We start from the raw sequence: 18,311 nt of genomic DNA, 5'->3' as shown, positions 1-18,311 counted from the left end.
TCATTAGCAAGTATCTACGAGGGAGAAGCACTGCTGTTTTCAAAAGCTGTTTGTACTGCTAATGATAATAATCTCATCCACCAATCATAGTCATATTCATTTCATGCTTAGCGATTACGTCACGTGCCAGACCAATGAAAAGCAGCCAGCTCGGGTATGAAATGTGGCAATCATTCTGCAACAGCAATATTGCACAACAGAGTTCTTAGGAGAGGAATTATCCAATGGAAAGTGCAGGAGCAATCTAGATTGGCAGAATCTATCAAAGAGGTCGGCAACCTTTCAGAAAGGGTGTGCCGAGTCTTCATTTATTCACGCTAATTTAAGGTTTCGTATGCCAGTAATACATTTTAACGTTTTTAGAAGGTCTCTTTCTCTAAGTCTATAATATATAAATAAACTATTGTTGTATGTAAAGTAAATAAGGTTTTTAAAATGTTTAAGAAGCTTTATTTTAAATTAAATTAAAATGAAGAGCCCCCCAGACCAGTGGCCAGGACCTGGGCAGTGTGAGTGCTACTGAAAATCAGTTCACGTGCCGCCTTCGGCACGCGTGCCATAGATTGCCTACCCTTGATCTATCAAATGGAATTTGGAAAGACACCTAATTCTTGCAAAAAGAATGGTGAGATCTTTAATTGTGCGTTTTACCATTGATTTCTAATCCAAAGCAAATCACACAAGATTATTTTTCTTCATCTCTAGCTCCTTTGCCTTGCTTCCTAGGTGCAAAAGAACTGGACAACTTCCCTACCAAAGTAATTGCGGATTCCTCCAGAATGGAGGAACCCCCACTAGCACAGCTAGTTACAACATCCATTCTCCCCCTTCCCTCTCCGAAAGGGTGTATTTTGGGACTTGGCGAGGGCATGGCTGGAGTGCCCTTGTGCTCCATCGATTTTTGCCTGTGTAATGGCCCTCCACCCTAGGTCCTGTATTGATCTTAGTTCAACTAGACCTGAGGATCTCACATGTAATCAATTTAATGTCCCATAATACCTGGCTGGGCATTTGTTTCAATACAGACTTAACAAGGTGGCACTCTTCTCTGTAAGTCACCAATATCACTGCATATAGATTTTCCTGTGATGTTTTTCATTAAGCGGCTAAGTTAATGTGATTCAACAAGATCACTGTCCAATGTCATTTGGCTGCAAATATGGACTGTATAAAGACAACATGAATGGAAATGGAATCTTAATCTATAGATGTTAAATGCCAGGATGATATTTTAACCAGGGCTATTAACAATTCAAGACTTTTAACTCTTCTAGCACCCACATTAACTGCAGCCAGCTTCTTCACATCACCTTCCAGCAGGGGATCACAACCTCTTTCCTCCTACTGGTGCTCACATTAATTTCTCCCATGCCTGCTTCCATCTCCCTTGGGATCAAAGGTAGATTTATTTTTCTCAGAGGTGTCTGAAAGTGACTGTTAATAGGGACAGTTGACACAACCAATCCTAGGCATCTTACATTTTATGTTGCTTAGGGTAGAACATAAAGATGAAATCACAAACAAAATTAACATTAAGCAGAACTAGACTAAAGCATTATGAAAAGTGTAGCTGTCTAGACTCTAAACCAAATTGCAGGGAATACCGATTAAACAAGATGAAACACTTCCATCATAGAAAGATCTTTGTGCTGGCCAGCTGATGCTAGCCTGTCAGTGTTCTTCAGAGGTCCAGCAAGATCTGAGAGTTCAGCTTAATTACTCCTTTCTCTCATAGTCCTATGTGTCTCTGTGAGCCAGGTGTTAAGAATCTTCATTAGCATGTTGAATATTACCTCACTCTTTAATCCAGACATTAATACACCACCATAATTGTGCAAAGTTACAATGCAAAATTGATTAGACTCAGTATCACTTTTTTCAGATACAGTTTTTAAATTGTCCTTCTACTAATTTGCACTGATTTATAGCTCTGCATTTCAAAGGCCTTTCAAAATTTTCAATCTGAGTGAGTCATTTAACAAAAATAATATAAAAACTATCAACATAAAAACCAATTAATCAGTCCAAGAAAGACTAACACTCTGGTTCCTATAAATATACTTATTTGCAATGCACGTCTATGCTTTTACATATAAAATGAAGAAATATTATAAATTATTAATTTGAAATTTTACTTTGGGATCAGATTTTTGTACAAATTACCAGCTTTTTATACATTTATATATTCTTATATAGAGAATATTCTTATATATTTCTTTGCTTTATGAGTGTACTGATCTTTAAACTAACTAACTGAACGCTCACAAAAGCATGAAAGACATTTTTGTTCTTCCTAGGGTGGAATATTTACAAGACTTAGGGCTTCTAGTTTCAAGAAGTGTATGTACAAAGTTTAGTCTACTATAAAAAACAGTGCTAGGAGAACAGGAAAAATTTCCTGAGCCAAAGGCACCAACTACAATATTATCAATTTCATGCAGCTTACCTTAGGAAAAATAAAGTAATGTAGGAAAGGGGATTGATTTAACAAGATCAGAGAAAAACAGCACCTTATTCTTGTCTCTGTAACAGAAAGAGTTCATGGCTGTTAAAGAGAGATTCAAACACAGGGTTTTCCTTAGGTTTGGTCTACACTACCAACTTACGTTGGTATAATGACATCGCTCAGGGCAGGGTATGGAAAATCCACACCTCTGCAACGTAGTTATACCATCTTAACCCGCAGCATAGACAGTGCTATGTCGACAGGAGAAGTATTCCCATTGACATAACTCCCGCCTCTCAGGGAAGTGGAGTACCTACATCGACAAGAGAATCTATCCCGCTGGCGTAGGTAGCGTCTTCACTAAGCGTTACAGCGGCGCAGCTGCAGTGCTGTTAAGTGTAGACTAGCCCTTAGTGTCATCTCTTCATTGTGTGTTTCTGTGATTGTTCTCTGGAAAGAAGATTGTTCTCTGTGGATAAACCAACCCAACCCTGTATTCATTTGCTCTGGAAGTGAATGGTCAATAGATATAATAGGTATTTTGCTGTTGCTATTGGGGCAATAATGTTCTGGTTCTCTCTGTGTAATGCTCACATCAAGTGCCTTTGTTGAACTGTACAGAACACAGAAGTGCTTTTTACACTATGTGTTATGGAAAATACTTCATGATACTATTTCCCCTTCCCTTTTCACCTGCCAAAATTTCAGGTTTCCTTAACTTGCTTCATCACCTTACCTATTCTGTCAGGTCGGAATTCACCATGGTTTGAAATCAAATGCTAGATCTTGGAAGAGCTCCCTTTCAATAACTGATATATGCCTTTCTGCTGCTATGGTTAAAAATATACCAAGAAGAAGAGTAAACAAAGATAAGAAAAATGATCTATTAACACCAGCCAGAAGTGAACTATGTAATAATTGTACTATATTCCTCTGGATAGCAAGATACCTTATCTTCAAACAGCAGTTTTCAGATAAACCTACTCATAACCAATAGAAAGACAAAAGACATTTTGAGAAGAACTATTTGACAAAGGAAAAGAATTTGAATGTCAAAAAATTTCACACACTGGAACAATTTGGCTTATATAAAGTTAAAATTGTTTATGTATAAGTAATGAGTTGCGTTATGAAGAATGCCAGCGAGATTTAAATTTTCATCAAAACCAGAGATGCCATCAGCAGTGACAGTCAGATTTTCTAACTGGTTTCTGATCCTGAAGCAAGCACATAGTAAGCAAACCAGATGTTCTGGTTCAAGTGAGACCATCTTAAATTTTGAAGCACTATCTTGTCATTCCAATATATATGCTCATTCATCCCATCTTGCGGCCATTCCCTACCAGTTCAGTCTGCTTGTCCCTAAGCTTGCTTAATCAGCACTCCTAGAAACTGCCTCCTGGGGAAACTCAGCCCAGGAACTGGACAGCTTAACAAAAGGAGATCTGTAGCTGTTAATTGCCCTTAGTGTGTGGAAGAACTTCCCAGAATGATATTCAGAGAAGAACACCCCCCACACACACACGCTTTCAGAGCTAATTATGGAATGGGAGGAGCACACACACAATCTAAAACTGCAGCTGACTCAACCTCATTTTGGTAATCAGAAAATCTCAAGTCAATAGAGTAGAATTTCATATCTGGAATTCTTCTCTGCGATATCATCCCATCAGGTACACTCTGCCTATCTAACAAACAGAGCACCCACAGGAGGACAGAGTTTTGACACCCTCTATATGCTTAATGCCTCCCCTCTTCTCAGGCTACAGCTACACTACAGCCAGGATCGACACTCTGAGATTGATCCACCAGTGGTCGATTTAGTGGGTCTAGTGAACACCCGCCAAATCAACAGCAGATCGCTCTCCAGTCGACCCCTGTACTCCACACCCTACGAGAAGAGTAAGGTAAGTCGACAGGAGAGTTTCTCCTGTTGACTCCCCATGGTGTAGACCCCACGGTAACTCAAACTAAGGTACCCTGACTGCAGCTACGTTATTCATGTAGCTGGAGTTGCGTTAGTGTAGGTCGACTTACTATGGTAGTGTAGACATAGCCTCAGAGATTCAACTGAGCTGTAACTTAAATCAAAATAGAACTTAACAAAAATGGCCCCACAGAACCAAAACAGAGCTGATAAGGGCAAGGTGGGTATCTGCAGCAGTAGAAGTGAACCACAGAAATGAGTTACCACACAAGAAATTATCCTTTCAGTGACTTAGTTGTGTGATCAGTATAGACTGATATCATCCTTCAGTCAACAGTCAGAAAAGAGTTACCACACAAGAAATACAGACTGATATCTGTATTTCTTTGCAAGATGCAGACTGATATAATCTAAGCAACATATCCCCAACCAAAAGGCAGAGAAACAGAGAGGGAAATCAACATGCTAGGTGCTACACAGAGCCATCAGGATAGTAGGATTGAGAGAACCCAATTCTGCCTCCCGTCATTAAGAATTCAACAACAAAAAAAAAGACAGATTCATCTAACAAACTGGTGGAACTGGAAAGGAACTTTACTGAAACCACAGGCTTCCATCGCTCACTGTCTGGGGCTGCATTCTCAGGAGACAAGCAGTACTACAAGGAGCAACAAGTGGTCAACTTGTATGTGTCAATAAATTACTGCCCTTTTTTTTTTTTTTTTTTAACTCAATAGTCCACAACAGCCCTGGCCAAATTAACTTTATATCAAAATGAGGGGATGCCTCCTACTTTGTCCTCTGCAACCATTGGGCCACTGAACCCTTTTCAGGATCTTCAACTAGGATGACAGAGTTTTGCAATTTTCCATATTCAGTGGAATGGTGGAGGTAAATATTAATAGCCCTCTATCTACCAAAGAAAAGCATAGCTTCTCTATCTGCACTCTGGGCAATGGAGCAGCTTCACAGATAAAAGAAAGGGTACAGAGAAGGGCAACAAAAATGATTAACGGTATGGAACAGCTTCCATATGAGGAAAGATTAAAAAGACTGGGACTATTCAACTTGGCAAAGAGACGACTAACGGTGGCTATGATAGAGGTATATAAAATCATGAATGGTGTGGAGAAAGTGAACAGAGAAGTGTTACTTACCCCTTCACATAACATAAGAACCACGGGTCACCCCATGAAATTAATAGGCAGAAGTTTTAAAACAAACATAAGAATGGCCATACTGGGTCAGACCAATGGTCCATCTAGCCCAGTATCCTGTCTTCCGACAGTGGCCAATGCCAGATACTTCAGAGGGAATGAACAGAATAGGTAATCATCAAGTGATCCACCTGTCACGCTTTCCCAGCTTCTGGCAAACAGAAGCTAGGGACACTTCAGAGCACGGTTTTGCATTCCTGCTCATCCTGGATAATAGCCATTGATGGACCTAACCTCCATGAACTTATCTTGTTATTTTTGGACCCTGTTATAGTCTTGGACTTCACAATATCCTCTGGCAAAGAGTTCCATAGGCTGACTGTGCATTGTATGAAGAAATACTTCCCTTTGTTTGTTTTAAACTTGTTGCCTATTAATTATGTGTTATGAGGAGTCAATAACATTTCCTTATTTACTTTCTCCACACTAGTCATGATTTTATAGACCTCTATCATATCCCCCCTTACTTGTCTCTTTTCCAATCTGAAAAGTCCCACTCTTATTGATCTCTCCTCATATGGAAGCTGTTCCATACCCCTAATCATTTTGTTGCCCTTTTCTGTACCATTTCCAATTCCTCTCTCTCTCTCTCTCTCTATATATTGAGATAGGGTGGCCAGATCTTCATGCAGTATTCAAGATGTGGGCGTACCATGGATTTATATAGAGGCAATATGATATTTTCTGTCTTATTCTCTATCCCTTTCCTAATGATTCCCAACATTCTGTTAGCTTTTTTGACTGCCTCTGCACATTGAGTACATAAGTACTTCACACAACACACAGTTAACCTGTGGAACTCATTACGAGGGGAAGCTGTGAAGGCAAAAACAACAACTGGATTAAAAAAAATTAAATAAACTCGTGGAGGATAAGTCCATCAATGAGTTTAAGCCAAGATGGTCAGGGATGCAAGGTCATGGTCATGCTCTGCGTGTCCCTAAGACTCTGACTGCCAGATGCCAGGACTCAATGACAGGGACTGGATCACTTGATAATTTCCCTAATCTGTAAAAAGCAACAGAGGGTCCTGTGGCACCTTTAACACTAACAGAAGTATTGGAGCATAAGCTTTCGTGGGCCAATGCCCACTTCTTACGATGCAATGAAGTGAATGCCCACTCATGAAGTGGGCATTCACCCACGAAACCTTATGCTCCAATACTTCTGTTAGTCTTAAAGGTGCCACAGGACCCTCTGTTGATTTTTACAGATTCAGACTAACACGGCTACCCCTCTGCTCCTTTCCCTAATCTGTTCATTCCCTCTGAAGCATCTGGTGTTGGACACTGTCAGAAGACAGGATACTGGGCTAGCTGGACCATTGGCCTGACCCAGTATGGCTGTTCTTATGGGAAGGAGATTAGGGTAAGGCCCACAGTTATTGGGCTTGAAGCAGGAATTAATGCAGGGCAGTCCTATGGCCTATGTTATGCATGAGGTCAGACTAGATAACCAGTTATGGCCTTAAAAAATAGATGAGTCTACTTTATTAGAGAAATACAGGGAAAGATCAGTGAGAAAGCAGCCAGCTCCACTATTTCACAGGCCAGGGAGATTCCTTCCAAAGGACTATCACCTTCTAGGATGTTAGGGGAAGGCGACAGAGTTGAAAAGCTCAAAGGAAGTAAATTGTGTGAGCCCAACACTGATTTTGGCTCCAGTGTGGGAAAGTACAACTGGCCAGGGGAGAAACAGACAGCAGCTTCAAAGAACCAATACACCAAGGGAGAAGCACAGAGCACATGATGTGAGTACCTGACCCCTGGCAGGCCAGGCCTGTATCACACCATCCCTTGGAAAAACTCAGAATAAAGGGAAAGAAACATTCCTAGCCTGCTCACCGCATCTGAGCTTGATGTAGAGAAGACTGCCCACAGCCTCTTTATTTCTGGGCAACAGCAAGACGTAGACAACCTGGTGTAAAAGACCAAGCTCCTAGAACATCACTTGCTCTGAAGCCACAATGATAGACTGAGTTGATCTGGGAGAAGTGAAGGTCTCTTGTGATACGAGGCAGGAGAAAAAGGTTAGAAGGACAGGTGATTCTAAAGTCACTAGTGACAAATCCACAAAACTACACCCTTCATGGCCAGTTGAGCAGGTGTGCTCTGTTTTGCAAAGGAACCTCAGATTGGTAGAGAGGGTGATGTAGGGGAACACACATACTAGGATGAAACTCCATTAACTGGAGATGTTGCCCTGTGCTACTGTCACTGGGTCTTGGACTTTGCAACATAAGTTTGTTGTTTTCTGAGTTTTCCTGAGACCAAAATACATCTCTGATTGCCAGGACCAAATCTCTAGATCAGAGATGGAAGAGGCAAGCCTTTTTCCTTAGAATCTATTCGCTGGGATGCATGGCTTTTGGCTGAGTCAATAGGCTGCTGGATTTAGCTATTTCAGTATTTGTGGGATGTTGAGGGAAAAAGAATCGTTGTAGGGCCTCCTGTACCTATTTTACTCTTTGAGCATTATAGCCAGCTGACTTAGGTAACTACTGCTATGTTTTCAATATAAAGGAAAATATGATAATGAAGACAAAACTGATGTAAGATTACCAGAGCCATTTTCACTGTTTGAAACTCTAGGACATTGATGCCTTTGACCATTCCACCTGTTTTGTTGTCCAGTGTTCCTGCTCAAAAACTCAATGATCAGTTACCTTCCTCCAAGACGTGACGTCTTACTCCTCCAGATATAAATAGAAGCCCTAGGACTGGCTATGCCATGCACAATGAAGTACATTGTCCTGCCTTTGACTTAGTATCTGATACTGGTTGTGCCTATGCTTGTGTGACATTTGAATCAGCCCATCTGAACATTATAGCCCTATGATGCTAAGTCCTTGTCTGATTAAAAATAGTCTTTGGTTATCCCTGGAATATAATTCCACTGACTCAAAATCCTCCCAGCTGGGGAAAAACGAACTGGCACTAGTCCTGACTCTCTGAACCTTTTCTCGGGAAGGAATGACATTTTGGAAGCTGATGACTTGCCTAATCAGGTAGTTCTTCTGGAGAGATGCTCTGGGGGGAGTCTTGAGGCCCTGATTCAAGCACTAAAGTCATATATATGTTTGAAAATCCCAGTATTTTGAAACATGGACCCAGGGCCAGCTCTAGGTTTTTTGCCGCCCCAAGCAACAACAACAACAAAAACTCCAAGAGCGCAACTGCCGAAGCAAAAAAAAAAAAGCCTCCTGGAATGCCACCCCTGGAATTGTGCCGCCCCAAGCACATGCTTGGTTTGCTGGTGCCTAGAGCCGGTCCTGCTCCAACCAACAGTCTGGAAGTTCTACTGGCAGTTGCTGCAGGATGCAGGTCAATGTCGACAAGGAAAAGAAATGCCCAGATTTTTATTATTATTTTTGAAGGTCAGGGGAGGGGCTGAGTATGACTTAGTCTGGCTTCTGCATACATGAGCTGGGCTTATCATGTCTTCTTCCTTGTGCTTCCCTATGATTTTCATGGGGGGCTTCATCCTATGCATCCCCCTAAGAGTCCTCAGATACCATATGCCCCTCAGTTTCCTTCCCCTGAATATGTCCCTGAGTGGATGAGGAGGTGTGGTTAAACACCATAGAGCTCTATGAGTGATTCAGCTGCAGGCATGGGAGCAATAACTGCCTGTCTCTAGAGGGTCTCAGAATAAATACAGATTGGGAAGAAAGACTCATTGAGAGAGACCTTGAAGGTGCTGCTGCCAGTAAAGAGTGCAGGCCTTTCTTTGTTGGCTCCATAGCTAGCTTTCTAAGCTAAGGGGAATTAAAAAAACACACGAGGTATTGTAAAAATAAATAATGAAATAAATATACGCCCAAGTGCACACACAGCCCAAGTAAAAGAACAGCCTCAAAGAAGGTTCAGCTAAAAAGAATAAGCAGTATGTAATGCTGCCAGTAGAACGAGCAGTCTGCTTTGTTCTGGCTTAATTCTCAGAAGCAGGAAGTAAAGTGAATCTATGCAGAGACAAGGCAGGAAGGAGTTGACTCAAGAGTGTGCCAGTGTTCTGTGCTCTCACTAGTTTTCACACGTCTGACTGATAAGTGCAGGAGTGACTACCCATCAGTTTGCACCACTGGCAACTAAGTTACAGAACTATGCATCTGATGAAGTGGGTTTTAGCCCACAAAAGCTTATGCCCAAATAAATTTGTTAGTCTCTAAGAGGACTCCTTGTTGTTTTTGCTGATACAGACTAACACGGCTACCACTCTGAGAACTATAAGTGACACACCAGTGTATGCAAAACCTATTACTGGTAAATAATTAGAGGTCAGAGTAATGAACAAGATAGATTTATAACACAGTCATCAATTGTACTGGTGAAAACGTTTGGAACCAGAACACTAACATTAGGGCTGTTTAATAGTTCAAATAGGTAAGTAATAGTTCAGAGGTCTACAGAGCTTGTATCTATGCTGCATGCAATTTATGAAATGTATATATTTTAATACTGATGAAATTGAGGATTTAATTATATTTAGTTTTGCAGGTCACCATAAATAAAATCAATTGTTAGGGCAAAGCTTCAAAGTGTGTGTTCTTGAAAGATCTGTATTTGTAATAGGCTAGATTCAGCCAACCTTACACTGAAAAGTACACCTCACTACTCAAGATGCATTTAGTGAACTTTATAATAATTGTATAACTACAAGTTGCCTAAATCTCAAATGTGCCCACCACTTGTAGATTTCAGTGAAGTCAACCGGAACTGTGGGTGTTCCATTTCTGATAGTCACTTATATGTAAGTATATAAATATGAAATTAGGTACCTAACTTTAGGCCACCTAAATTTGAAAATTATGGTGCAAAAGATGAAGTATTTATTTTTTAAAGGACTTTATATTTATTTACAGAAATAAGGTATTTTTCTAAATCCCGAATGTTGTCAAAGTACTTTCTGACCAATGCTACTGAATATGAAAAGTATTTCAGACCATAAGTTATTTGAAAAATATTGTTCATAACAAGAATTACCTAATATAATGTAATACAACTTTATTCAATACAGTATCTTTCATACCAATTACATCCCACAACACTTTACTGAGAGAGATAACATAATTATTAAGGTAAATCATAAATAATAGAGGGAAAGAGAAACACAGAGTTATAGGCAAGGGAGAAAAAGATATTTTCAGTTTAGATTTGATATGAAATGAAGTTCTTCACATAAATCTTGACAATATTAATTTTGAAACTAGAACAAGTATTGGTTACAAAATCAAATCTTGAAACCAGTCAGAGAAATATTAGAACCACCTCTTCTGGTATCATACATTTTACTAAAAATAACTGGATGCATAATTGTCTCTCTGAACTCTGTAAATGTAGGAATCATAAGAGATTAGTAAATAACCATAAATTGCTAGTGCGGATTCCCAATAGCTTGAGAGAAATAGAGAAAAGCACTTGATTAAGTCTTATGAGTCCAATTAGTTGTGAGGGAAATATAAAGAAGCTGCTGCAAAAGACCTTAGAAAATCTAGAAAGAACACATATCTGCACAGAAATACTTCTCAACCTGCTGTGTGTCTATGAGAGTCAATATTTTATTCTACTGATTTAAATATGCATGATTTTTTTTCTTTTCTCTCAAGTAGACATCTAACTATTCCCATGTACATCACTGTGTGTTAAACCATCTCAGGATTATTTTGTAAGACTTCTGAAACAATAATTCCTCCACCTCAAAGTTAAGAAATGTACAAATATTATTTGTATCATTTTATGTCAATTTAAATCTAAGTATAAATTCACAAACATCCAATTCTATCAAGGAGAGCTGGTATTTTCCCTAAAGTATGAGTGAATTTAGGGCTAATGACAATGAGGGAATAAAAGCATTAGCTCGAGACAAATATAACACAAGCAGATCCTATGCAACATCCCTCACGGCTTTGCCAATGAATCTCAAACCTGATCTGCAACACCTTACTATTCCAGTCCTAGCTTTCCCTTCAGCAAGGAGTGCCAATGCTGCCAAATTATGTGGTGGTTTTGAGATGAACACATATAGGGCCTAAGATGGGGCCAAACTTGTGATTTTAGTTAGTTAGCCTAGTGCATTGTAACCTCCTATAATTCCTTTTTTCAAGTTACCCCAAATCCAAAACTGATGGAAACTAAAGGGGTGAGAAAAAACTGAGGAAGGAAAAGCACAAATATCATTCTTGCTGCACTTGCAAATGTGGACAATAAGTCAAGATCCGCTATCATGACAGAAGCCATTCTCAGTTACTGTTTAGAGCATCATTAATCCCAGTGATACTCGTCTATATAACTGACAGATTAGGGTCAAGCTATCAAGCTAGACAGAAAAGTGGACATATTTTTTGATAAAGTGATATTTATGAAATAATATATCAGTGTAGGACTTCCAGACCATTCCTATTAACATTTATAATTTTCACAAGTTAACGCTTTTCTATGTGATAATTTAGTCCGTAACAGAGGGGTGTAAATTTTAATCAGCAGTAGAGTGTTGTACGCTAACTGGCCCATGAGGACTTTGCTGGCATGCACTAAAAGTGCATATTTATGTAGTTTCATTTCAAACAGTACTACGTTAATGCATACTTGGGAACTTTTAAGGCGTGCCAGCAGGGTTCACACGGGCAAACTACTGTGTGACACACAAATTGCAGACTACAATTTACACCCCCTCTGTTATGGACTAAAGCACCATGTGGACAAACCCATACTAAACAGTTACTAAATATCAAGCACCAAATCCTCAACTTGTGTAAGATGTTGTAGCTCAGCTGAAGTCAATGGGCCTCTGACAATTTAAACCAGCTGAGGATCTGCTCCAAGTGTTATATTTTACATTTAAATAAAAGTTTTACTATCCTTAAGTAAAACAGTCTAACCAAAACCCCAGTGCACTGAACTGTATGTACAGATGAGATGTGGCATCCATTCTATCATGTTTTTTAACACTATTTTAAAAAGGTGATTACTGTACAATCCTTATTACTAATTCCCCAGAACTTGATACATTGCTATTTATCATTACCCTTTGCTCACCGACTTTTAGCTAGTTTTCAATCCATGGTACAGTGCTTATAGCCAATGAATTTGAATTAAATATCCAAATAAGCTACAGTTCCTTGTTAAATCACTATATGCTTTATTAAAATGTAGACAGAACAGCTATTGAATTCCCTTCATCTTCTGATTTTTTAAAATTTATATATATTTTAAAGCTTGTCTCTCGTGATATTGTCCCTTGCAGATGCATGCTGTTCACACTTGCTTTTCTGTTATTTAAGTATTTATATTGCACTCTAATTACTAACATATTTTATCCCTTAATTTTCCTCCCTTTTGAAGTTGAATTTAGGTTTTTATTCCTGATCCCTCCTCCAATTGCAACGACTTTTCAAAAAGAATTGCCAGAAGTTCACTAAGTTAATTAGCTAATTCCCTAAAGGCCCTGATTTGTGTATGCATATTTTCCAAGTGATTCTTTTCCTCCATTTTACAGCAATAAATGACAGTTTTCAATTACTTTCTAATTGTACATTTTCTTTTTCTTAGAATCATAGAATCATAGAATCATAGAATATCAGAGTTGGAAGGGACCTCAAGAGGTCATCTAGTCCAACCCCCTGCTCAAAGCAGGACCAATTCCCAGCTAAATCATCCCAGCCAGGGCTTTGTCAAGCCGGGCCTTAAAAACCTCCAAGGAAGGAGACTCCACCACCTCCCTAGGTAACGCATTCCAGTGTTTTACCACCCTCCTAGTGAAATAGTTTTTCCTGATATCCAACCTGGACCTCCCCCACCGCAACTTGAGACCATTGCTCCTTGTTCTGTCATCTGCCACCACTGAGAACAGCCGAGCTCCATCCTCTTTGGAACCCCCCTTCAGGTAGTTGAAGGCTGCTATCAAATCCCCCCTCATTCTTCTCTTCTGGAGACTAAACAATCCCAGTTCTCTCAGCCTCTCCTCATAAGTCATGTGCTCCAGACCCCTAATCATTTTTGTTGCCCTCCGCTGGACTCTTTCCAATTTTTCCACATCCTTCTTGTAGTGTGGGGCCCAAAACTGGACACAGTATTCCAGATGAGGCCTCACCAATGTCGAATAAAGGGGAACGATCACGTTCCTCGATCTGCTGGCAATGCCCCTACTTATACAGCCCAAAATGCCGTTAGCCTTCTTGGCAACAAGAGCACACTGTTGACTCATATCCAGCTTCTCGTCCACTGTGACCCCTAGGTCCTTTTCTGCAGAACTGCTACCTAGCCATTCGGTCCCTAGTCTGTAACAGTGCATGGGATTCTTCCGTCCTAAGTGCAGGACTCTGCACTTGTCCTTGTTGAACCTCATCAGGTTTTTTTCTGCCCAATCCTCTAATTTGTCTAGGTCCCTCTGTATCCGATCCCTACCCTCTAGTGTATCTACCACGCCTCCTAGTTTAGTGTCATCTGCAAACTTGCTGAGAGTGCAGTCCACACCATCCTCCAGATCATTAATAAAGATATTAAACAAAACCGGCCCCAGGACCGACCCTTGGGGCACTCCACTTGAAACCGGCTGCCAACTAGACATGGAGCCATTGATCACTACCCGTTGAGCCCGACGATCTAGCCAGCTTTCTATCCACCTTACAGTCCATTCATCCAGCCCATACTTCTTTAACTTGGTGGCAAGAATACTGTGGGAGACAGTATCAAAAGCTTTGCTAAAGTCAAGAAATAACACATCCACTGCTTTCCCCTCATCCACAGAGCCAGTTATCTCATCATAGAAGGCAATTAGGTTAGTCAGGCACGACTTCCCCTTCGTGAATCCATGCTGACTGTTCCTGATCACTTTCCTTTCCTCTAAATGTTTCATAATTGATTCCTTGAGGACCTGCTCCATAATTTTTCCAGGGACTGAGGTGAGGCTGACTGGCCTGTAGTTCCCCGGATCCTCCTTCTTCCCTTTTTTAAAGATGGGCACTACATTAGCCTTTTTCCAGTCATCTGGGACCTCCCCCGATCGCCATGAGTTTTCAAAAATAATGGCTAATGGCTCTGCAATCTCACCCGCCAACTCCTTTAGCACCCTCGGATGCAGCGCATCCGGCCCCATGGACTTGTGCACGTCCAGTTTTTCTAAATAGTCCCGAACCACTTCTTTCTCCACAGAGGGCTGGTCACCTTCTCCCCATGCTGTACTGCCCAGTGCAGCAATCTGGGAGCTGACCTTGTGCGTGAAGACAGAGGCAAAAAAATCATTGAGTACATTAGCTTTTTCCACATCCTCGGTCACTAGGTTGCCTCCCTCATTCAGTAAGAGGCCCACACTTTCCTTGATTTTCTTCTTGTTGCTAACATACCTGAAGAAACCCTTCTTGTTACTCTTAACATCTCTTGCTAACTGCAACTCCAAGTGTGATTTGGCCTTCCTGATTTCACTCCTGCACGCCTGAGCAATATTTTTATACTCCTCCCTGGTCATTTGTCCAATCTTCCACTTCTTATAAGCCTCTTTTTTGCGTTTAAGATCAGCAAGGATTTCACTGTTTAGCCAAGCTGGTCGCCTGCCATATTTACTATTCTTTCTACACATCGGGATGGTTTGTTCCTGCAACCTCAATAAGGATTCTTTAAAATACAGCCAGCTCTCCTGGACCCCTTTGCCCTTCATGTTATTCTCCCAGGGGATCCTGCCCATCTGTTCCCTGAGGGAGTCAAAGTCTGCTTTTCTGAAGTCCAGGGTCCATATTCTGCTGCTCTCCTTTCTTCCTTGTGTCAGGATCCTGAATTCAACCATCTCATGGTCACTGCCTCCCAGGTTCCCTTTATTTTTCCTCATCAATTGTAAAGAGCTGTTCAACAGAATCGTACTTGATTTAGTCCTTTAATTAATGGGCCTCTTTTCTTTATAGAGTATCATGCTTTATAGACATGCATCTAAAGAAATGGGTATTCATCCACGAAAGCTTATGCTCTAATATGTCTGTTCGTCCATAAGGCGCCATGGAACTCTGTCACTTTATTCTTTATAGAGTTTCCCAATATATATTAAAAAGTCCTTTCCTTCCCTCTCCTCCCCTGCACTACATGCAAGCTGTGGCTAGTTCTGTAGATTCTCCTTTGGTCCCCTCATGTTCCAATTCTTCCATCTTCAGATTTTTGAACAATTCCTTATAAAACCACACTGACTTTTTCTTGCTTTCTATATTTTATATTTCAGGGGAATTGTAATCTCTTACATCTTAATTATGTCTCCTAGTATGCCAGTTTTTTCCACATTCATGGATTTTCATACTTCCATTGTACCATGTGAGATGGTTTCTTAATTCCCCAAGATGTATTTTCTAGGATCCAGTACCATTTGTATTGTTGTTTTCCATGAATCCACTTTTGAGTTAGTGTAATTATCATTAACACTAAGCCCCCTTTTCATATTCTCAATCAGTTCCTCTCTGTTGGTAAAAAGGAGATTGAGGCTGGTGTCTCCACTTTCCAGATCATGAGTGGGATGGGGTATACCCCACTCTTCATGGTCCCCTGCTGGAGTCTCTGCAGTCCTACTATGCCTCGCTGCAGGAAGGAGCAGCGGAGGTGGGTCCTTCGGGCTTGCCTAGAGGGGCCTCATGGAAGCAGCCAATCAGAGGCTCAGCAGGCTCAGATAAAAGAAGCTGCAGGGCCTGACCAGGTCAGTTCTAGGGGAGGGGAGCTCTTCTCTTCTCTTCCCACAGGAGCTTGAGTCGCTGCACTTACGTAAAATGGGAGATAGTTCTGTTGGACATTTGCTCCCCTGGAAGGGGTCCATTTTTGACTGTATGCCTTGAGCCACTGGAGACCTGCCCAGCGAGGCTGGCAACCTACAGGGGGTGCCAGGAGTGGGGGAAAGTTTGCAGTACCATACCCAGCTGCTAGGAGGCACTTGAGGTGAGCGCCCCCCCTCTTAGAATGAGTATGTCCTCTTTCTAACTTAGAAATTTTTTTAATGGTCCATATTTCTCAACCAGTGCATGACTGAGTGCACTGTTTTGAGAGTATCAGATATTCACATAAACTTATCCTTTATTTTCTGTGTCCTTATCCAAGAATATTTCACATCACTGTGACTCTCAGAATTATTGTATTGCCTAGTCTTGTAAATATTTGTAATGTGCAAAGTCACTCCTTTAACAAATCCCATAATGTTAACATTGTCAACAGTGTTAACATCCTGCTTGTGAGAATCACCCCCTCAAGTTCTAGTTGTGCACACCAAGTCATATTATCCATCACTTAGCATCACTTGTAACTTACTTTGCTTATTAGCCACACGTTTGCATTTGCGCACAGACACCAGTGTACAATTATTAAGCAACAGCTTCACTATTATTTTACTTGCCTAAATGAGCCTTGAACCCAGGAAGCTGTTACTACCTAAGCCATTCAGTTCTCATCACAGAGAGAGCATTCTAATATTTCATAAGGCTTTGGGATTCATGTCTATAGAACATACTTTGTCACATATCTCATTAGTCTGCAGCATCACTTTTCTTCTTTCTTCACTAGCACTTTGCACTGGATGGATCTTTAAGACATTTATCTGTTTGAGTTCTCTTCTCAAGACTATAAAGTTGATAGAATCGAGGACAAATTTCCCTTCAGTCTTGTGTCACCAATACTAATCTGGACTGATATTTTAACATTTTCAAACTTTTTCAGGCAACCCTTTAACCTTTGACACATCTGTTGCCTTGGCACCAAGAGGCAACATACCATGCATACTGTTTCTGGATTACAAAAAAGTCCAGGCCATGGTCCATTAAGCTATTAAGATTGCTTGCCTCTTCTTCTTTTTCTCTGATGACTCATCTTCAAGGCTTTCTTGCGCTCAATGAGCAGATTACCAACTGTACCCTGCTTCTTTTTAGCCTGACCATCCTCCAGTTTGTTAACAGCAGAATCTCTATTGCTGGTTTCTACGCCAAATGGCCCCTAACTGGTTTCTATTCCTTTTGCCCAAATTTTTGAATGGAAGCCTGTTTGCACTTCATAAATATATACAATATTTGGTTATATTCCCAACCTTGTCACTGAGTTACTATGTGGCCTGGTGTAAATCACTCAACATCTCACTAAAATCCTGAGACTCTCCGATTGAAATGAGCTATACAAGTCAAATTCCCCACATATACGCTCTTCTCCATCAGGCTAACTTGGCTCCTTTGGTAGAATTTTCATGTCCCAATAGATATTTCTTATTTTAATGATGCATTTCTCTGTTAAAACTTATAGGAACTAGGGACAGTACTATCACTCCCTCAGGATTTCATCGGTTTGCTTTTATCTTATTTGTTGTTTACTACATTCACTGGCTTTATAAGCCTAGAGATGCTTTCCCACCCCTAACACAGAACTTCCAAACCATGTCAATTAAACAGATCACCAACCTGTAGTTTGTTTTCAGTCACTTATCTTACCTGTACTGTTTAAAACTCTTCCTTCTGTTAGTAACTAATTTCAATGAAGTCACATTCAGGTGAACCCTTAAAACTCCAAATATGCCCTTTTTAGATTCATAGTTTATTCAAGTTATGCACCTTTTAAAAGTTATTTATATAGATATCTTTTCAGTTTATGCTGTGTATGTGTGGGTCTAAAAATGCTGGTAATAAAGCAAAATCAGGGCACACAAAACCCCAATCTTTAATTGCACTGATTGGCCCAGCTTATTCAAAAGACCTATATTAATGTTGTGGGGTTTCGGTTTG

At 40.5% G+C, this 18,311-nt stretch overlaps 1 protein-coding gene across 50 annotated transcripts in view; it reads right to left on the bottom strand.

Annotated features, from left to right (window-relative positions):
• Window positions 1-18,311, bottom strand: part of ZMYND11 (zinc finger MYND-type containing 11) — a 157,796-nt gene that overhangs the window by 66,208 nt on the left and 73,277 nt on the right. The window lies entirely within an intron of this gene.

This window comes from Chrysemys picta, chromosome 2 (assembly GCF_011386835.1).
Source record: "Chrysemys picta bellii isolate R12L10 chromosome 2, ASM1138683v2, whole genome shotgun sequence".
In the NCBI taxonomy this organism is placed as follows: Eukaryota; Metazoa; Chordata; order Testudines; family Emydidae; genus Chrysemys; species Chrysemys picta.
The sequence above is the reverse complement of the archived record's forward strand: the minus strand, read 5'-3'. Positions and strand labels throughout refer to the sequence as shown.